General features: G+C 44.2%; 1 protein-coding gene across 2 annotated transcripts in view; it reads left to right on the top strand.

Moving 5' to 3' along the window:
• The first annotated feature begins 18931 nt into the window (after nt 1-18931).
• Nucleotides 18932-23095, top strand: part of PRDM11 (PR/SET domain 11) — a 45604-nt gene continuing 41440 nt past the window's right edge. The window contains exon 1 of one of the 2 annotated variants that reach the window (XM_081213829.1): nt 18932-22141. The gene's annotated coding sequence lies outside the window, so the exon portion shown is untranslated. The remainder of the gene's footprint in view (nt 22142-23095) is intronic. The other variant, XM_081213830.1, reaches the window with a different exon arrangement.

Here is a 23095-nt window from a genome sequence, read left to right as displayed (position 1 = left end):
CCCGGTTATTCCTGCTCTTCGCTTCCTGTCCTCTTATCCCATAACTGCTAGATTGGGTAAGGAGCTTTAATGAGCATCTTCACCAAAAGCTTCTTTAAAAGTCCAAGTACACAATGTCTCAAAGAACTTTAAATGGTCAGTGTGACCTGAGCTCCTTTGCAGAAGCCATTTTGACTCTTCCTCAAGAAGGCTTGCTCTTCTATATCCTTGACAATTTTGTCTTTAATCATGTAACATCTCCTTGTCACCTAAAGTCCATAATGATGGTCAACCCTAAAAGGCTGATGGCGTGAAAGAAAACTCTAGTATTCCTGGAAGAAACAACTATTCTCTTGGGAATGAGGGGTCATGGTGTAAAAGAATCAAGCAAAGGGTAGAATTATGGGGGAAATTGGGCACTGGTGCAGAAGAGGCCAGATTGGAGCCATGCTTTGTGGATCATTTACTGATACAGCTGTGTTTCGTTCTCACAAAGATGACTAGTGTCAGATGCAAGCCTGGGCAATTCTTGGCTATGATTGAGGCATAATACAACGTGCTTTTTGAAGGTGAAACTGATCCATGGCTGGAATGTGTCCGTCACTGTATAAAAACCTACCGGTTCTTCTAACTAACCAGAAATACATTCACGACAATCAAACGGCATCAAAATGGTGTATGTTGATAAGCGGGGGGTGGGGGGTGGGACTGATGGTCTGAAGGGCCTTTCCTCTCTGTCAAGACCTACATCTCAGCCAGCCTCTTTTGCTCGTTAGCATCTCAGAGCCGCATACATGACTATTCTGATTAACATGGGAAAGAAGCACATCCCATCTGGATTAATTTCCATTTCAACAGAACCAATCTCCTCCGATCTGCCACTCCACTCTGATGGAAAAAAAGACCCAGCCTATTGCAAGAATGTGTCACCCGCTGCCTCTCTCTTAAGAAAACACAACTGCACCTGCCATCTCCACATGTCTATGATTTCTTTCTTCCAGTTGTCAGCCTCAGACAGTATTTGTCAGTGGTTGGTTAAAACCGATGGTTAATAAGTGGTTGGTTAAAACCGATGGTTAATAACTTCAGCCAGTTACACTTGTGTTATACTGGGTCTGGCAGACTTTGCAATAGAACAGAATCTGTCCTGGATGGTGACTCTCCCAGCAATTAGGTGCAGCAGGGGGGAAAGTGTCACTAATATTGTAAGTAACCTTTTCTTTCTACTGAACTCAAAAGCTGCAGGGTGCTCTGCTGTGTGATGTATCCTCTTACAGATGTCTTGTAAAAAAAAAAAAAGTAGTAGAAGAAGAGCTGAGGATCATAATGACCCATTTGCAGCAGGCTTAAAGGAGGATGCATAGTTAAATCTCCAGCAGCACTTGAAAAATCCATAGCAAGACCTTCTTCATTCATTCATCAAATAGATACTGGGCTTGTTTTCTTCTTCTTCTTTTTTTAAAAAATCCCAACAAGTGTACTGTTTGAAATCCAACCCATGGAATTACACCCTCATTTCTCAATCTATGGAAGGTTTTTATTTGTTGCATGCCCTGCAATGTTGAACAAATGTAGTTAGATTGATTATATACTTGTATTGCCTTGGTGTGATGTGGAAAGGAGTCACAGAGTCCTGGGAAATAGATGCATGCAAAGGTTAAAATGAAGCCCTCTCTGCTGAAGAGTCACATAATGAGAAGAGTCGCTATCCCTGGGTTGAGTCTCCAGCCCCAAAGACGAGCTCCAAAATTTCCTGGGCATCATTAATTTGACAGCGTCCTCAAGAGAGATTGGCATGGCATCAGAGGTGCAAGGCTAACCCCCTTTAAATTTGCATGGCTGCAGAAAAGGCACAACTGCCTTGGACTTCAAATGCATATATCCAGATGAATTGATACCCAAGCATACTAAGGGTGGATCTACACACGGGGGGGGGGGGGGATGCTATGAATAAGTCATAAAGTAAATAGTTATAACAAAAGGAAAAAAATGCTATGTAAATTTGCATAGAAAAGTTTTTTGCTCTACAGCACCCTCTGGTGTTGCGTGTTAATAACACATTCAAAACACTGTTTTTTGACTTAGTTGAGTGCTAAGATTCATTCAGTGGAAAGGACTCCAATGATACCATGCTGCACAAACCAGGTGCAGAAGCAGATTTGTGCATACAAATAGTCCCCACTGCAATCTGAGGTTGTTGGTAAGGGAGTGAGAACTCCCCACATCCAAGATTCAGGTTGGACACTGTTCCTGCCATAAACCAAGGATAGCTTACCTTGATTGGACTCCATCTCCAATCAGCCCCAGCGTGCCTGGCAAATAGTCAGGGATGATGACAGCTGGAGTCCACCACCCCTGTGATAAGCCATAGTGCAGCCGGTTTGGCTAATAATGAATATACTGTACTGCCTGTTTCTCCCACCAGCCACCACCGTGAAGCAAAATCAATGCAGACACTTCCAACAGTGGTGGGGAATGAGTTGGTTTGGATCACAGCATATTAAAAATTACTGCTCCTGGTATGATTTTTCTTATTAGACACCTGCTGGTTATCCAGCATGGGGTTTTTTTCTTTTTCTTTTAGAACCATGGACAGCACACCAACTCTCCTCAGCCCTTTTTCTTCTCAAGCAGAAAGAGCTACACAAGTGACATCTGTGGTTAAAATTTCACCACACATACATCCCATTGTAGTTGTTTACAGTACCAGGTCAATCTCAATGAATGCAATCTCTCACTGTAGTTCTGACAACTGTGTTCCTTCAGTGTGAATGCTGGGGGCTATGATATAGTCTCTCAGCTCCACACAATGGCACTGTGTTTTCCTTCATGAATAAAGACCTATCCCTACAAATTGTATTTATTGCCTTTTTATGCCAGCCTTCCTCCAAGGAAGTCAGGGTGTCATACCATGACTTTCCACCCATTTTATCCCCACAAAAACGCTGGGAGGTAAGTGAGGCTGAGGGTTAGTGATTGGCCCAAGATCACTCAGTAATTTTCATGGTTGAAAGGGGTCCTGGTTCTGTGCTCTAACCATGCTGGCTCCTCACAAGCCAATAGAAACCAAATATCCAACTTGGAACTATTACTCTTGTTTTTCCCCCCTTTTTGCATTATCCAGTTATTTTAATACAGTTGTACCTCAGGTTACATACGCTTCAGGTTACATACGCTTCAGGTTACAGACTCCGCTAACCGAGAAATATTACCTCAGGTTAAGAACTTTGCTTCAGGATGAGAACTGAAATCGTGCTCCAGCGGCGCAACAGCAGCAGGAGTCCCCATTAGCTAAAGTGGTGCTTCAGATTAAGAACAGTTTCAGGTTAAGAACAGACCTCCGGAACGAATTAAGTACTTAACCTGAGGTACCACTGTATTATGTTGCCATGAGAAACGCCTACCATTAACTCAAATTGTTGATTAAAAATTACGATTATATTGAAGTCTACTGATAATATCCTCCAACTTCATATTCAACACTTTCTTTCATTCCTAATGTCTGGTTTTCTCCATCTCCTCCTCTAAATTTGTCCAGGCAACCTTCCTTTTCTGCCTATCACATCACTTTCTCTTGCCTGCTTTTCCTCAGTTTTCTAGTTTCAGTCTATGTGCTGCCTAACAGTGATCTTATCTTCAGTTGAAAGACCAGGATGTTGCTGTAATTTGATAATGCTAGTTTTACTCTGAAGGTCAGACTTGTGTTTGGCTTTCAGAGAATGGGAAGCTAATTACTTGGGGAAATAGATCTAGCACTGTGATAATCACACAGGATTTCAGAAACTAATAACATACTGCAACTAAACAGACATAAATATCATTTTTATTCTTCCAGTGACTGAATTCATGTATTTTTGTGCCCTTGAAAATATTTTTTAATATATAGATAATGGAGTTCTATCCTGTTTCATTCTATATTAAGCTAGATCCAGGCACTCTTAGAGGAAACTGGTTTTCTAGATCCATCTCATTATTTGAGGTCTCGGCTCGATGCTGGCACAGAAGCTGCTTTGGTCACCCTGTATGATGACCTCTGTCAGGGGAGAGGCAGGGGAAATGTGTTCCTGTTAATTCTCCTTGGCATTTGATACTATCAACCATAGTATCCTTTGGGAACGGCTGTCTGAGTTGGCAATGGGTGGCACTGCTTTGCTGTGGTTTCAGTGCTACTTGGTCGTTTCTCAGGGTGATGCTTGGGGAGTGCTATTCAGCCCTGTGGAGGAGGACTATTTTTTTTGGGGGGGGGAGGGGAATGATGCAAGAGCAGCACAAAGTTTATAACTTCAAATTATCCAGGCTAAACTGAGTTGCTGGCTGCTTATTAACCAGTAAAACAAGGTAAATGAAATCCAGATTTAAAGTAAGGCTGCAATTTTGTATTTGGTTAATGCTTCCATAAACTGTATTTTAAGTAAAAACAACAGCAAAGATGGTATAGATCGGGGTCAGCAAACTTTTTCAGCAGGGAGCCGGTCCACTGTCCCTCAGACCTTGTGGGAGGCCGGATTATATTTTTTTTGGGGGGAGAACAAATTCCTGTGCCCCACAAATAACCCAGAGATGCATTTTAAATAAAAGGACACATTATACTCATGTAAAAACATGCTGATTCCCGGACCATCTGCGGGCTGGATTTAGAAGGCGATTGGGCTGGATCCGGCCTCCGGGCCTTAGTTTGCCTAACCATGCTGTGGAGCCTTCATTGTGGAGTTCCTCATGGTTTGATTTTATCCCTCTTGCTGTTTAACATCTACATGAAACCATTGAGTGGGGTCGTCTGGAGCTTTGGAGTACATTGTCAGCAATATGCTAATGCCACACAGCTCTACTTTCCATCTGCAGGTGGATGTGCTGCACAGTTGTCTTGCCTCAGTAATGGACGGGATGAGAGCCAAGAAACTGAGGCTCCAACTAGATAAGACAGAGACACTGTCCGTGACAAGTGTCTGTGTTGATTTAATGCCTTTGATATGAGGCCTTGGGATAGAAAGTCAAGGCTGATGGACAAAACCATTTCGTATGCTCAGATATTACGAAAGCTGGCCTTTGAACACTGTGGAATAGTTTTGTGAACGGTTCAAAATTCAGGACACAATTAGCACAATTTTCAGGACATTCAGTACCCTACTGAATACATGTTTCTATGATTTACAATGTTTCAATAGGTGTACATCTCTGGGCAAATCTCAGTGATTGGCCTAGGACATATGGGGGGAGGCGGTGATTAAAGCATCCTGAGACTAAGCTGTTTAGGGCAAAACACAAAAATGTAGCTTTTAGTGGAGGTATAATCATCATTATTTTTTAACGGACTCAAGGTGCCTCCAGACTGTCACCATGTCATGGGAGTGATTCAAGTGGATTCTAGAAATGTAGGTGTGTTCACTTAAAGTTGATTAAAGCCCTCTGTCACAACAAATCTACTTTTTAAAATAACAATAATAATAATATACTTTTGCAGTTAGGAGAGTGACAGGAAAATGCACTGAAAAGTATGGGATGAATGCATGATTAAAGGGGAGGTGTGTTAACGCCCCAAAAGCAAATCAGAATGAATCCTCATTGCTGTATAAATGCCTCAAACTCAACTTCTGTGTGACACAAATTCCTACCTGAACAACGGGGACAGTCAATTTTTGGGGAACATGGAATCAATCTTCCTTTAATACTTCTAATAAAAATCCATCTGTTATTTGGAGATAGGAAATGGTGAACACTGTATCCCATGACATTTATTTTGCAACTAAACTAGCTTTACTACCCTCCACTGGGCAGTTTTGGTAATTTCTATCCACTTCGAGAAAATAGCTGTAGCTGATACATCACAGCCTTTTGTTCTCTAGCCTCAAAAGATGAGACCTTTTCCTCTTCCTTATGCCTGGTATTAGTGAATATTCACATAAGCCCTCAACCTTTGCAGGCAATTGCAGGGGGCAGCCAGAAATGTTATGGGTGCTGACTAGGCAGTATTGTTAATAAACCCATAAACAGTTCTTAGGAGAATATTGATATAGCTATTAGCCAAGCAAACAAGCAAGGGAAAACAGACTTGAGAAAATCTGGTTTTAGGCTATATTCTCCAGAGCTGCCAAATTCAATAGGACTTCCTTCTGAGTAGAAATGGGCCTCAGCTGTGCTATACATCTGAAGCAGTATCATACCATTTAACCTGTGGGTTTAAAATTTTTGTGTTGCTGTGTTTTTTAAAAAATAAAGTGGTGAAAGGTATGCCTGGGGAGAGAGGAGCTGGGGAGAGGGGAGGGCAAATCACCATGGTTCAAGGTAGGGGGGGTATGGTGTGGGAGGTGGGGCAGGCCAGGTAAGGGGCATGCCATGTGCCAGCCCCTCCTCAAACCTGGGGGATTCCCTAGCCCCAGATCTAGGACTGCTGTTGCTGAATGCCAGATCAGCTCTGAATAAGACCTCCCTCATCCAGGATCTGAGTAAGGATGAGGAGGCTGATCTAGATTGTATCACTGAGACCCGGGTAGATGAGCAGGGTGGTGATGGTCTCACCCAGCTGTTCCCACCTGGACATTCATGGTATCCTTCTGGAGCGGCTGTCCAAGTTAGGGATAGTTGGCACCACTTTGCAATGTTTCCGATCCTACTTGGATGGTCATTTGGAGAGCCAGTGTGGTGTAGTGGTTAAGAGCGGTAGTCTCGTAATCTGGTGAACCGGGTTTGCGTCTCCGCTCCTCCACCTGCAGCTGCTGGTTGACCTTGGGCTAGTCACACTTCTTTGAAGTCTCTCAGCCCCACTCACCTCACAGAGTGTTTGTTGTGGGGGAGGAAGGGGAAGGGAAAGGAGAATGTTAGCCTCTTTGAGAGTCCTTTGGGTAGTGATAAAGCAGGATATCAAATCCAAACTCTTCTTCTCTTCTTCTTCTTCATTTCCAGGCAGGGTGATGCTTGAGGGGAGCTATTCGGCCCAGTGGAACCTTCTATGTGGGGTTCCTCAGGGTTCAATTTTATCCCCTATGCTATTTAGCATCTGCATGAATCCGCTGGGTGGCGTTATCTGGAGGTTTGGAGTACATTGTCAGCAAAATGCTGATGACACACAGCTCTAGCAAGGAAGTGGACTATATGACGGCCAACAAACTGAGACTCAATTCAGATAATGAGGCAGTTAGTGGGCAGTTCCCCAGATTGGATGGGAGTGGCTACACAGCTTGGGCACACTCCTGGATCCTTTGCTGTCGCTTGAGGCTCAGGTAACCTCAGTGGCACAGAGTTGCCTCCATAATCTTCAGCTCAGGGCTCCTTTCTGGATGACTCCCCCCCCCCACCATTTTCTTTAAAAAAGAGCACCCTCTTAAAGGAGGAATTGTCCATTTTCTGAGATAAGATGCTGCTTACTATTTCATGTATGTGTACATCGAATTTGTTTTAATACTTGTTTCAGAAATATTGTTATATCCTTTAAAGCGATCCGCATTCCAGTTTTGTTAAGAACAGGAAAATTATCTGATGAAACAGTGAGTTTGGGAGCAGGGGTGGGACTCCTGCTTCTAAGCCAAAGACCTTCTATGCCCCCTGGTGGAGAAATATTAAAACAGCAAAATGTTGCCTTGGGATTCTCTTGACAGAACAGAACTTTGCGTGCTGAGTTGCAGCCAAGTGAGGTGCTCATTTAAGCAGAGAACTGCACTGCTGGGATGCCTCTCTCAATGCTATCAGAGCATGGCAGCTTCTGCAATCTTAGGCAATTAACCTTAATAATAAAGACATGCAATCGTGCACCACAGAACAAAAATCAAAATAATTTGCCGAAATAGCAGTGGCATGCTAACTTCAGATTACAGGGTTGGAAAGTACTCCAATGAATCGATTTATTTCAGTCACTGACCAGAGTGCAACATATACAACAGCAGAGATCATACAAACATAAATAGATTGAAATTAAGCTCTATAAACTAATACACAATAAATAATTCAGACATAAAACAGCTAAAATATATGTTAAAACCTTAATCACTAATTTAAAACATATTAAGACACTGGCCGTTGGATTGATTCAAAGCTTGTCTCCTTAATTTTATAGCAGCAGCACAGAATTTAGCCATTTTTAAGGTAATCTCTGGTTCCCTGTATATTAAGTATATTAAGTAATCACCATCAGTTCTGCTTGGGGTTTGCTGCATGATTACAGTGATAAATATAAAACATATAACCTTGTAGTAATGACAGTGTAGTAGAGCTTGAGTAGCCATTTCAACTTCCTTCAAACCACATAGGCATGTTCGCTCTGAATATGGTTTGCCTTCGGATCTACTCTGCAGTGATGCTGATGGAAGGACATTAAATCTGGCAAGGGTCAAAGCTCTTCTAAAATTTGATATTTCTATTTTGGATAAATACCTCGCTGGAGTAAATCCCCTCCCATTATCTTTAATGACTTTCTCATATCCCCCGGTTATCAGACCCTAGGCGTCTCAGTTTCTCTTGCAGTGAAGATTTCCATTTTGTTTGACATGTGTCTATTAAGGTTAAGGGTGCCAGACCTACCAGGAAGAAAATTAGTCTTAGCCAATAATGGATCTTCAGAATCCATATCCAGGACATAACTGGGATTGTCCAGCCTCCAGGGGAACTGCTACATTTGGAGACTCAGGAAGGAATCGCCAGCAGAGAACAGATTTTGTTTGTAGAATTTCAAAAGGGGCAGTGTTTTGATCATTGCAAACCTGGGAGCCATATGTCTGTTGTAATATAACTTTTGCTACAAATACCTGGGTGGCTGCAGGAATATATGGACCTCCTTTCCCATAAAAGAACCTTGTGATTGCATTGATGGTTCTTTGGGCATCCAGGGGTCACCTAGCCCAACCCCCCTGCAATGAAGGAATCATAGCTAAAAAATAAAAAAAATCACAGCTAAAGAAATCCCTGGTTGTGCTATGAAAGGAAACAGAAATGTGTTTGTATAACGTTAAAGCCTAGCTACCGGGTGGCGCTGTGGTCTAAAACACTGAGTCTGGGGCTTGCCGATTAGAAGGTCAGCCCTTTGAATCCCCGCAACAGGGTGAGCTGCTGTTGCTCGGTCCCTGTTCCTGCCAACCTAGCAGTTCGAAAGCACGTCAAAGTGCAAGCAGATGACCGGGAAAAGTACATGACCCGGAAAAACTGTCTGCGAACAAACATCGGCTCCCTCAGCCAGTGAAGTGAGATGAGCACCGCAACCTCAGAGTCGTTTGCGAATGGACTTAACTGTCAGGGGTCCTTTACCTTTAAAGGTAAAGATAAAGGGACCCCTGACCATTAGGTCCAGTCGTGAGCGATTCTGGGGTTGCGGCGCTGATCTCGCTTTATTGACCGAGGGAGCCGGCGTACGGCTTCCAGGTCATGTGGCCAGCATGACTAAGCCGCTTCTGGCGAACCAGAGCAGAGCACGGAAACGCCATTTACCTTCCAGCCGGAGTGGTACCTATTTATCTACTTGCACTTTGACGTGCTTTTGAACTGTTAGGTTAGCAGGAGCAGGGACCGAGCAATGGGAGCTCACCCCTTTACCCATATTATGGGACACTTGATTATTTAAGCTGGTTTTGTTGTTTGTGTGCCCCACCTAGATGGTATGAGATATGTCCCATCAGCACCTCTTAATATAGCCCGGCTTTAATGATTTATTATATTTATACACTGCCCTACATCCCAGCATTACAGGATGGTTTACAGTATAACATCAAAAACATGATGAATCAGTCATTACAGATGGCAATCAATAACAATATCACACACTAATAAACCTGAAATGTAAATTTAGCCACAAAACGCACCAAGTCTCTAATTTAAGGGGATAAATCTGAGGCTCTGGCACCAAAGCATGTACCATTACATGATCATAAAAATGTTAGCTCCTTTCCTCTATGCTGAAAGCTAGAACGCTGCATTGATACTTGCATGGCTCCTGGAGTGGAGGCCCAAGAGCAGAGCTTTCCAAACTGTGTGTCTCAATATGTTAGTGTATTGGCTGCAGTGTGTAGGTGTGTCACACTAACACTCCCTGTGCTCCTCCTGGGGCTGGAAAGGGGTTAGTTTATCCTCCGGTTTGCTGGTAAAACTGAATTACTGCAACGCGAAATGTTGCGTTGTCTAAAAAGAGTGTCACCAACATGAAAAGTTTGGAAAGCTCTGCCCTAGAAGGTAGTATAGGTTGGGTTGGTCAGGTGGGTTGGCTGGCACGTCAGATAACTGCTGGTGTCAGGCTTCAGGGAATCTGATCCTCCCCCATGGCAGGCTGCCAGTAATAGATAGACAAGGAGCTCTTACCAAGTCTTTTATTCAATATTCACAGAGAGAGGCTTAGAAATGCTGCATCTTGAAGGAATGGCGTTGCTCCGAGTAAGCTCCACCCCCTTCCCTTCTCAGTTGTCAACAGCACACCCCTCTCTTATGGTGGCTGCTTAAGGCCAATTGCCTCTTAGCTCTTTACTCTCCTACTTTCGCTGCTCGCTGGGTTCTGGGAGAAAGGGATTATGGAATGCTTCTAGTGCTTTCTGCTCTGGCTCTGCTTCTCCCCTCTCCTCTTCTCCCATTATCTCCCAGTTTTGCCCCTCTTCTATCTTTGAGTCATGACCTTCTGCAAACCACTGTTGTAAATCTATACTGTCTTCATCTTCTCTGGAATGGGGAAGAGGAGTGGGAGGCAGTCTCCACCATTCTTCCTCAGTCCATTCCCTGACAGCTGATTGGACAGCAGCTGCCCATTTTTGAATTTCATACCTCCTTTGTCCTTTACATGGGGGGGGGGGAGGGGGACCTACTTTTCCATTAACAGCTTCTGCATATCTGAGGAGAAGGTTTAAATGTCCCAATGAGGTGGGCTCCAGCAGATCGTCAGTAAGAGGTTTCCCCAGGCACTCTGGGCAGCTTCCAACAGAGTATTAAAATACTGTGCTCTGTTAAACATTAAAAGCTTCCCTAAAGAGGGCTGCCTTCAGATGTCTTCTAAAAGTCTGGTAGTTGTTCTTCTCTTTGACATCTGGTGGGAGGGCTGTTCCACAGGGCGGGTGCCACTACCGAGAAGGCCCTCTTCCTGGTTCCCTGTAACTTGGCTTCTTGCAGTGAGGGAACCCCCAGAAGGCCCTCGGCACTGGACCTCTGCACCTCTGCGCTCTACATAGGGCTTCTATATGAAGCCCTATGTAGAGTGCCTTACAGTTGTCCAGTCTCGAAGTTACCAAGGCCTGAATCACTGTGGTCAAGCTGAGCTAGTCCAGGAACAGCCCCAGTTGTCCAATCAGCTGAAGCGCACAGTGACAAAGCTGGATTGAGGAGCCCCCCAAGGCTGCATACCTGCTCCTTCAGAGGGAGTGCAACCCCATCCAGGGCAGGTAATCAGCTGACTTTCAGACATGAGAACTGCTCACAAAGCCCGTGTCTTGTTGGGATTGAAGCTTAGCTTATTTTACCTCATCCAACCCACCACTGCATCTAGGCATCGGTCCAAGGCCCATAGAGCCTCTTCTGATTCTTATGTCATGGGAAAGTACAGTTGGGTGTCATATAAACAGAGTGCTGGACTATTTATATTATTTATCAAATGTATATCCTGCCCTTCCTCCCAAAGGAGGAAACAACAAGCAATAAAACAACAAACACAGCTTACCTGTAATTGCAATACAGATGGAGATTTCTCTAAGTTCTTACAAGTGTACATTCCTTTCCATTTGGCTGCCAAGCTGGCGAAACTAATTATCATTGATATGTTTTTGTAACAACTTGCCTATCGATGCAAAGAAGATGGTGACAAGAAAGTCACATATTGGATTAAAATATAGGACATATTTTCTTTGGTAACAGTGTGACCCTGATAAGATACAAGTTCTTCTTCCTCCTCCTCCTCCTCCTCCTCCTCCTCCTCCTCCTCCTCCTCCTCCTCCTCTTCCTCCTCCTCCTTTTGGTGTTGTTTTTCGTTCTTCTTTTTCCTTTTTAGGGAGAATATAATGTTTTGTATTTTTGATTGAAGATTAGGTTATTATGTATACGTCCTCGTAATTTTGTTTTTGCATTTTCTTCTGTTTTGTATTTTTTGTAACCTGAAGCGTATGTAACCCAAGGTACCACTGTATTCCCCAAACTAGGATTTATTTCCTTTGCTTTTCATATGTGATGCCAGATCTGGCAGGGGAGAAAGCGGATGCACCCAGGTGGTATGTTGAGGGTGAGCAGCAAGATTATTGACTTCAGGGGCTTAGGAAGGGGTGTGTGGCTCACCCCAGGTGTCATCCTTGAAGGGGGGGTGACAAAATGGCACAATGTGGGGGGCGGCACTTACTGCGGGGCCTGGCCTGCAGTGTGCTCGAGCCACGCATCTCTCCTGGCAGTGATGCAGTGGCTCGGGGGCCCACACTGCCTGAAGCAGCAGCGTGGGGCTTGCGTCTGCCAGGTGGACACCATGGGCAGCTCGCCGTACTGCCCCCCTGGGTGGCTTACCCTGCCCCCGCCGCTCCGGGTCCTGGAGCAGCTAGCCATGCCCCTGATTGGCTTGCTAAAAGCTGAAAGCCTCATTTTACTTACTAACTCTACTCACTAACTGACGTACCTTAAACTGAATTCTGTTTTATATTTATGTCCACACAAAAAATCATTATTTCTTATAGCCCATGTCCCATGATATTAATTTAATGTTAATTTAATTCAATTAAATTCACCCTTATTAATTTTGATATAAATAATATGCACCACAGGGTTGGCCATCATTATGATCATGATTTATTTATTTATTTATAGCACATAAAAGGCCGCTTTCCACCTGGCCTAGGGGGCGGGGCCCAGATTCACCAGCTCTACCAAAGAGGTGCCTGGTGAGACCAGAGGGACATCGCTAGGCCTGACAACAAACCCTAACTATTGGATTCTTTTGCCCTATCTTTTTGTGCCTGCCAAACAACCGTGTCATACTTATGATAATATTTGGTTCTCCTGTTATTTATGCTGTTTTAAATGTGCATTTTATATTTGACTTCATTTAGCAATGGTTTTGGGGTTGTTTTTTTAATGTTTAAGATTTTTTCGTTAACTTTGTTTGTGTTAAATATGTATTCTGTAGTTGACCTCCTTTTTATTTTGAAATCTTTAAGATAATATTTTAGTTTTCTGTTAATTATGTTGCTTTGACTGTATACTCTATATTTGACTTTCTTCAGAAATGTTCTTTAATTCTGGATTGTTTTATTGATGTTTTAATATGCTGTAAACTGCTTTGAGATTTTTCTTAAAAATATAAAGTGGCATAGAAATGAAATGATGATGATGATATTTTTAAAAAAATATTTTTTATTGAATGATTTTATGTTACAAAAAACAATACAGCCATACTACCACTAAATATAATTAAGAAATGAAAATTACATACATTGATATTTAGTTTGTTATTTGTTATTTACAGTCTTATTTCCTCCCAAACATTGCATACAACAACACACATATGTGCAGACACCCACACACCCGCACAAAAAATGATAATAATGAAAGCAAATATTTTTCCCCTTTTATCTTCCAAAATCTTTTCTTCAACTTTGACTTCCTGTCAAGTCACTTTGCTTATGTTTTATCTTACATTTGAATGTACACAAAACAATAAACCTTTCTGTATAATTTTTCTAATACATTCTGAAAGCATAATAAATCCTTAATTGTTATCCACCTCCTTTTAGTTCCTTTATCACTCGAATGCTAGCACGGAGTCAAAACTATTATTATATTTTTGAACATATCTTCTATAACCATCCCATTTTTCTGCAAATTTTTGCTTTGAGTTTCCTCTGAGTTTACTAGTCAGTTGAGCCATCTCCACCAATTCCTGTAATTTGATTTGCTAATCTGTTATTTTTGCAGCCTCATGATCTTTCCATCCCTTGGCCACAAGTATACGAGCCGCTGCAGTTGCATACAAGAATAACGCTCTTAATTTTTTTGGGATCTCTTTATCTATAATACTTAATAGAAATGCCTCCGGTTTTTTAGTAAAAGTTATCCCCATCATCTTTTTTAGTTCATCGTATATTTCCCCCCCCCCAATTTTAATCTTTTCACACGTCCACCACATGTGGATCATGTCACCGTTATTTCCTCCACATCTCCAACAAGCATTCGCCAAGTTTTTATACATTCTTGATAATCTGGAAGGAGTGAGGTACCACCTATGAGCCATTTTCATCATGTTCTCTCTTATATTATAGCTGGCTGTAAATTTCAGATTTACCTTCCATAAGTTTTCCTAATCTTTTAGCATAATTGGACGGCCCACATCTTGGGCCCACTTTAGATGATGATAGGAGACATGTTACATTTGTGCCACTGCCTATGACCCAAATTACTGCCACTAAGCTTGTCAAGGAATACTAACACAGCAAACCCAATGCTGCGTTTTGAAAGAGGATTCTGTTCCAAGCAAACAATTAATATAATCTTTGATAGAATATCAACTCAGATCAATGCTAAAATTGAGAGTACCAGAATCCTAAATGAATACTTTGTCTTTTTAAATGGCCTCTTTTTAAATGGCCAACAGATAAAACAAATGAGTATTTCTGCCAATTTGGCTCTTAAGTATTCTGAGGACTTGGGACTCTGTAAAATTTACTTTTGAGCTTTAGATATTTAAAAACAAGCTCAATTTTAATGTGGAAATGCTGCACAAAGTCACTGGAATTATTGCACCTAATTAACAGAAAGTACTTACAGGATGCATTTCCCAATTTCTGCATTGCTCTGAGAATTTACACAACCTTTTCAACGACTTCAGCACACTGTAAAAGAAGCTTCAGTAAAATGAAGTTAATTTTAAAAAACCAGCTATTTAAGATCAATCATGAGTCAAGAACGACTAACAAGCCTGGCAATCTGATTTAATGTGAATGATGTTGCCAATAAAATCAACGGTGATGATGTCATAGTTTTGCAGAAAGAAAGGCCAGAAAAGTTAAATTATGTTTACTTATCAAACATTAACCCCAAAGCTTACATCAAAGTTTACACAAAACACCAAAAATGAAGTATGCAAATGTACACAAACATTGAAACTATTTTTGTTACAAATTAGATAAATCATTCTTTCACATAAAATAAATGCCTGTGAACTGCAAAATGGAATTTCCTCCATTATATTTGTCTCTTGGAGTTCTCAGTCAGGGAGCAGGAGGCAGCAGTGTAGAGTTTTGCCTCCTTCTGCAAAATTTCTTGATCCATCCCAATTTCTATGCTGGTTTCAGAAGATCAGTCTAATTAGATACGTCTTTAAAACAAGACATACTTATAAGCAATACAGCAGCCAGAGAAAGAAAACCCATACATTTTGGTCCCTGCTCCTCCCCATTCTGTTATCCTTGGAAAATGAAGATACCACATCAGAAAACAGCCTGGCACCATCGGTTTAAGATTCCCGCTAGGGAGAGCACAGACACACTGCATGTGAAAGCCATGTGTGGCTGAAGGCTGTGAGCAGTGTGGGCTGCTGGGTGTCTGACTGGATTTGCCTGTGAATTTGTGTGTGTCAAGCTTGGCAGCCAGCAGTTAAGGATATAATCTGATGAACATGGTTTCATCCTCGTTTGAGACTGTGATTCTTAGCACACAAACGTGAAAGTATGCTTCGTGAAAATAATCCATGACACACTCTAGTAAATACAGCATCTTCTTTTTTTAAAAGAAAGAAATCAGGTTGAAAATCAGATGAACACATTTTGGTGTGCAAAGCTAGGCATGTGGTTAATATCTCCTGTATGCTTGGCTGTTTTATAAAGCTCAGGGATTCTGCCTATGTGACAAACTGCCATAACGTGCACAGCAGTGTTGCAATCTCTTACACACTAACTTGGGCATTTTACTTAACTCAATGGGACTTTCTTTCGAATAAACATACACAGGATGCATGCATGGCTGATACACCAAGAATTTATTCCACCTTTGCTATGAAGCAGAGTAAATTTACAAAAACAACAAATCTTCGTAAAAGCTATTCTCAACAGCTCTCATTCTCTACTAGTGTATTTTATTTTATTTTACATTTTATGGCATCTGCTTGCCACTTATTACATAAAAGTTTTCTGGGCAGCTTATGATAAATAAGTAGAAAATAATTGAATTACAAAGACATAATACCATAAAATCCAAAGCTCCAAAAATACATTCGCTGCACTCCCGAAGTTAAAATAAAGATTTAGGAACTGAGAAGCTCGGGCTAGATAGGTTACTTAAAAGGTTTGGGTGATGAGAAAGGTCTTCAATTGGTGCCATAAAGAGCACAAAGGTGGTGCTTCCCTGGAAAGCCTGTTTGATAATCAGTTGCCACTGCCCAAAAGGCCCTGTCCCTGGTGCTTACCCAAGTCACTTCATTTGGCAGGAACACCTAGAGCAGAGCCTGCAAAGAGGATCTTAAAAGTTGGGTAGGTACGTATGGAAGAAAGCAGTATTTCAGGTAACTTGGTCCCAAATTAATTTGCACTAAAATCCCATAATCTTTGCTTTGAAGTAAGCCTCATTCAGTTCCTTTGCACTTACTCTCATGTACAGTGGTACCTCAGGTTACATACGCTTCAGGTTACATACGCTTCAGGTTACAGACTCTGCTAACCCAGAAATAGTGCTTCAGGTTAAGAACTTTGCATCAGGATGAAAACAGAAATCGTGCTCCGGCGGCGCGGCAGCAGCAGAAGGCCCCATTAGCTAAAGTGGTGCTTCAGGTTAAGAACAGTTTCTGGTTAAGTACAGACCTCCGGAACGAATTAAGTACTTAACCTGAGGTACCACTGTAGAAGATTGCAGCCTTCAATGACTAACCACACCCAATATTCACACATGAGGCTTCACACCTGTCTCAAGTGCGAACAATGCATGGGTAGCTTGCAGCAATACAATTTACCAGTCTATTTTATTAGCCAGAAGAGTGTGTCATTAAAGAAAACAAGTTCCTCTAAAGAGGAATGTGCTATAAGCATCTAATTGTGTTGACACTTATTACTATGGAAAGCATTTTTTAACATCGTTTTCTCCTTACCAAGTCTGTCTTGTTTTGCTAATGTGTTTCTCTTTCCTAGTTTAGATCTGTGTTCCAAGGGGAGCGTACAGCAAATGAAGAATGACTTTGAATAATTTGTTTTGTTTGTGCTGCAGCAAAATCACAAATGGCTCAAGTGAGGGCACACAGTCACACGGGGGGAACTGCTGGCGAAATTCGGTACAGTGCACACTGCATCAATCAAAGTATATATTTAAAAATTGAATCCTCAATAAGTCATGGCTAATTTATTTGATGTTGTTTTTAATCATTTATGTCAGAGCTGCTTCCAGGTCCCAGCTCACAGAGGACCACGCTAGCCGGTATTACTGTACAAAAGTCTTTATTGAGTTACAAGTTCCATTTTCAAGCCGCAGCGTGCAGCTCTACGTCTTAGAAGCTAGACCGGCGAAGCTCCGTCTGAGTCTCCGCCTCCTGTACACCAACTTAATACTCTAGCCTTACTCCACCTCTTCCTTCTTCCCTTTGAGACTCCTTAGGGTAGTGATAAAGCGGGATATCAAATCCAAACTCTTCTTCTTCTTCTTCTTCTTCCTCCTCTGGGTCCCTCTACCCCCCGTGGTCTCTTCCTTCCTGGACTCTTCTGACGCCGACCCCCCGGACTCTGCTCCCTCTTTGCGGCGGGCTTTAGGACCTGGCTCCCTATCCGGACTGCTTACTGTGCTGCCTTCCTGTGCATTTGAACTTGGCGCGCGCGCGCAGCCTTCAACCTTCCTCTTGACCGTTTCCTCGCTCCCCGATGGAGGTGTGGCCAATCCTAACTCCTGCCTTCCCGCTTGCGGCGAGCCGCCAGCTCCCGATGCCTGCGACCCCTCCCCCCTACTGTGCTCTGGTGGGGAAGCTGGTCCCGATTTCCAACTGCTGCTCTCTGAGTCTCCTCTGGTCCCTTCTTCCTGGTGTGTCCCCCTAGGCGCCCCCCTTGCTCTGACCACTGGCGCCCCTTTCTGTGAATCTTCCGATTCACTGGAAAGACTCGGAGATCTCGGGCCGCTGTCATCGCTCATATTTCCTTCGGATTCAGAAATTATTTATAAAACAAACTGGGGTCATAGTAAGGAAAAAAGTATTAGAGGGTCTAGCTTTTTAAAAAGTATGTCAGGAAAGTGGTAGACACAGGATGCTATTCAGCAGTGCTTTTTTCTGGGGAGATGCAGGGGTACACATTTGTGTTTGGAGGGAGCCCACAGAGAGAAGAGAGGGTGGGGGGAAGTCCCATTGCAAGTACTGTTGGATGTACCTGTGATCTGCTTGGTAGGTGGGTCATGCCCAAAGGGTCTAATGCAAGTATTAATTGGATGTCACCCAAACTATAGACACTTTGCCCTTGCAAAGACACCATTCATATCAATGGAACTTAAGCAGGAGAGCTTCCTAGTACTGTACAGGGATGGGGAACTTGTTTGCCCTGACCCCAGACTATGCTAGCTGGAGTTGATGGGAGTCTACCTGGAGAGGCAAGGCTTCCCCATCAGTGATCTAATCTCTATGCCTGTCTCCAAGAGACCTACTGGGACTTTTAAGCTGGGTCAAATATTGAACATTTTAAAGCATCTAATTGTTGACAAAACGGATTTTAAATGGACCAAATCTTCAGAAAGTGCACAGAGAGAAAGAGAAGCTGAAGGAGAAAAAACACAATCAAGTCTTGTTTTAGGGCCATAAGTCATATAATTGCCATAATTCAATAATATATTTCACCAGTAAAAGCTAATTGGTAATTGGCAGCCTATGGTTGGCGAGAGTTGCCTGACCACCAGAGAGAAAAAAATTCCAGCAGTGCCACCAGGCACTGTGGCATTTCTAAGAATGGAACACTATGAACACAAATTATTATTATTTAATTTTTATTTCTGCTTTTCAAGTTTATACATTTCACTAATTTTATACATTTTATTAATTTTACAACCATTTTGACATTTCAAAACTTGACTTCCTTCCGCCTCTTTCTGCCGTTCCTTAAATTTAATTCTAATATCTTCTGCATATCCAAATTAACCTAATTTGCTCATTTATTAATCTTCTTTAAATATATACTCTTATGAAACTGCAGGTTATTACAATAATCTTGTCAATGTATGAACACAAATTATGGTGGTTACAAAAGGAAAGTGCCAGTCACACACTGAAGCATTCCCCAAGCAAAGTTGCATCAATCACATACACAGCAGGCAATCTTCTTTTATAGAATTCATCCTATCTATTGGTATATAAATACAACTCATCACATTATTCAACGAGTCTTTTCTTCCCCATGGGGAAGGGACATCTCTACCTTGGCATCATTTCATAGGCCACAACGAGCCATTACAGAAGCAGAGACAGTGAACTTGTGGCAACAAAATGTTCCAGCTTTGGAAATATCAACGTTACAAGAATCCCAGATTTTATAACTTTGAAAGCATGGAATGTGCTACTGAACTGGGCGAACTAAAATCTACTCTACACATTGTGGTGGCAGTCTGACAGCATAATCCCAACCATGTCTAATGATCAGAAATAAGACCTATTGAATTAAATGGGACTAATATGTGGGGTTAGTATTGCAGCCGAAAATTGTAGAATGCTGGACTTTACCACCTTGGACATCAAAAGGTTCTTTAAAGAAAATGATTTTTTTTTTAAATAAACACACCAAAACATCATTCCCTCTTAGTGCAAATTAGTTTATAAGAGATAAATTTACCATAGCCTTCTCCCCAATATGCTACTTTTCTTTTCCCATGGGGGTAGCATTACAAAATTACAATGCCTACCCAGCTGAGATGCATTCTGAGGTGGCACAGTCCAGGTTTCTACTACTGTATTTCTATCTGCACAACATGTGGAATGCATAGGATCATGAAGGGTTGTAGCTTCTGCTTGTAGCTCAAGCATCTGCTTTCCATACAGAAGGTGCCAGGTTTAATCCTGGCATCTTCAACTTGGGCTAGGTATGTCCCCTATGTGAAACTCCAGAGAGCTGCTGGCAGTCAGTGTAGACAACCCTGAGCTAGGTGGACCAATCGTCTGACTTGATAGAAGGCAGCTCCCTATGTCCCTGGGATGCAAATTGACAAAACACAAAAGGAAATTCGCTGGTGCATAGTTACAAACTATGAAATTCACTGCCACAAGCCATTTGTCTAGATGGGTTTCTAATGGCAAATCCATGAGTAGAACCTTCAATAGCTATTAGCTGCAGTACCCAAATCAAACCTCAATGTCCAATATGTTCCTAAGTTATATACTGTATACACCTTTGAGTACCGGATACATTGTTGCCAAACAGATAATGTCCACTGTGTTCACCTGATGCTTCTGAGCATCCAGAGGTTAATGGCAGGCCATGCCAAAAGAATTAAATGAATTGTGGCCTGGTTCAGCTGTGCAATGCATATGCTCTCACTAAATCTTCCCCAGAAAAGTCATTTTAAAACTCAAGTTGTTTTCCCCCCAGCCCCTTTCCCCTGTATGACTTCTAATCCACTGGACAGATAATTCAGATAAATCAGTACTATGTGGCATCAATATGCTCTCTCAACTAATTACTATTGATCATTTCAGCACAAGAGGCACGGCTCACCTGCAAGTCCCACAAGTGATATGTTTTTGCTTTCATATGATAAGTGCTATTAAATAAACCTTATTACTAAACAGGAGTCTCCCTGCAAATGCTTAAAACGCTAAGAATGGTGAGTTCTTTGCAGATAGTTCACTGCAGACTGAGGGTTCAAACTCTGCAGGCTGGTTTAAAAACAAGCAGAGATCCTGTACATAGCAGGCTACGTTATAACGCTGGTGCATGTAGTTTAGTATTGGCTACAATATACAGTACTAAGTAGCAGCAGCTCTCCAGGATTTTATTTGGAAGTCCTATTAGGTTCACTGGGATTTCCCGCACGTATAGGATAGCAGGCTTACATGCACGTCAAAGCCAGTTGGACGGGACCTGCTTCATTAGAATAGACGTCAGTGTTTAAATCGCTGCACGTTACGCATAGCGTTACTAATATAACGGAGCTTCCACAGGCTCCTTTGCTTTCCTTTTCAGAAAGGTCATCATAGGATCAAAATCAAAACGGGATAGGCCAAACAAAACAGTAGCGATTGTAAGGTCGGCAGGTTAAAAGGAGAAAAAACCGCCACCAGTAATGGGAACAGAATAAACTGCGACCTTGTATTTCAGGAGAGCGAGTCCAATTAATCTCACTTACTCCTACTCCCGGGTAAACATGCATTGGATCGGGCCGCGATCCTTTACAGTAGAGGAAATCGTTTTTGGGTAGTGGGTCGAGATTTGGGTGCGGGAAGATATTTCCCAGTAAACTTGCATGGGACGCTATCCGCATTTACAAAAGAGTAAGCCCCTTCCGAACCCCAGGAGCGCGACTTCCGAAGAAACACGCAAAGGATCGGGCTGTTGCAATGTCAAAAGAGAGGCAACTCTGGTCAGGCGGCCGTCAACTTTTCTCTGCTTTGGGGGTGGGCTGCAAAGAGCGAGCGCGCAATGCTGCAGAAGAAGAAGAGAGGGGAAAGGAAAGCCCGCACAAAATGCGAGCGCAGGTTGCTGCTCGGCGCGCGCTGCATTTGCCGCGGACGCTGCTCTGCTTCTGGGGGAGGACTCGCGCGGCTGCTGCAGGCATCGGAGGAGCATGGCGGGGGTGTTTGGCTGCCAGGCGGGCTGGCGAACGAAGGAGAGGAGAAGCGAGGGGGGCGGGCAGGCGGGCGAGTAAGGCGGCATTTCGGGGCGTGCGTGCCTGTGTGCAGGGCCCCCCCAGCAGCGGCGAGGAGGCCGGGCCTCGACGCCAGCCAGCCCGCGTCGCTTCCCTCCTCCTCCTCCCGGTTCGGGGGGTCCCCGGGCTCGGCCCCCGAACGCCCCTCTCTTCCGTTCGCCATGTCATTTCCTGTGCTAATAAGATGGTGGTCACGGCCGGGAGGGAGGGAGCCGCCGCCGCCGCCTCCTTCTCCGCCGCCAAGCCCGGCCCGCCCGGGGGACCCGTCCTCGCCTGGGACTAGCGCGCCAGGCTGGGCTGGCCGGGCCGGCGCCGAAGGAGGGGGACGGCGACGAGGCAGCGGGCGCCGCGGAGGGCCGCCGCCGCCGCCGCGGGCAGAGCCGGGCTGCCCCCAGACGACGAGCCAGGGCCCCGCAGCGACGAGGTGAGTCAGCCCTTCGGTAGCCAAGGTGGCCACGGAAAATGGCTGCGGAGCGAGCGAGGGGAGGGCAGCGGGCGGGCGGGCGCCGGCCGGGGGAGCCGCGGACGGAGCCCTCGCCGAGGAAGGGGGCGACTGTGGAGGGGGGGCGCCTCTTTGCACAACGTTCGCCCGAGGGCGCGGCTGGGCGGGCAGGTAAGTAAGTAGCCGCCTCGCTTCCCTCTCCCCCCCTCCTTTTCTGTTGGGGCGAGCGCTGAGCTCGGCCCCTTCCTCTCCCTCCCCTTCCAGCGCCTCCTTCTCTTCCCTGCCTGCCTGCCCGCTCGCTCTTTTTTCTTTCCCTCCACCCCTCCCCGTTTCATTAAATCCGGTGAGTGACGCGGCCGCGGCCCAATGGGCGGTCGCAGAGGACGGCGAGCGTTCGGGGATGGAACGTAGGGGCGGGCCGCCAAAGAACGGAGTGACTTTGGAAGCGGCGTCGCGGGGAAGGAGGAGGAGAGGCCAGGCAGGCGGGCGGGAGGGTCGCGTCTTCTCGCCTTCCGTTCTTTTCGCCCTGTGCAAGGGAACGGAGGGAGAGGCCGCGCGGTCCGCAACCGGTTGCAGCTTCAACTTGCCGTGCAACAACGTGCACGGGGGGAAAGAAAGCGGTGCAGCGGTCACGAGGACGTTGCACCGGGAGGCCTGTCTTTGGGATGGGGCCGGGCGGACGCGTGGGACTGTAAGGGGCTCCGAGGGAGGGTGCCTGCGCGACTTGTGCCTATGAGCGCTTAGTGCGGGTACGTGGACGACAGGGAGGTATATGGACGTTTGGTTTGCAGGACGCATCCGCGATGCCTTTCCAGGCAGGAAGTAACCAACAGTCGGCACTGCGTGGCTCCTCGTTTTTGCGTGCTTTCCTGCTCCCTTAGAGAAGGGTGCGGTGGATGTTGCAAACCTATTCTTCAGCTATACATATATCTCCCC

This window comes from Podarcis bocagei (assembly GCF_964188305.1).
Source record: "Podarcis bocagei genome assembly, chromosome: 1".
Lineage (NCBI taxonomy): Eukaryota > Metazoa > Chordata > Lepidosauria > Squamata > Lacertidae > Podarcis > Podarcis bocagei.
The sequence above is the reverse complement of the archived record's forward strand: the minus strand, read 5'-3'. Positions and strand labels throughout refer to the sequence as shown.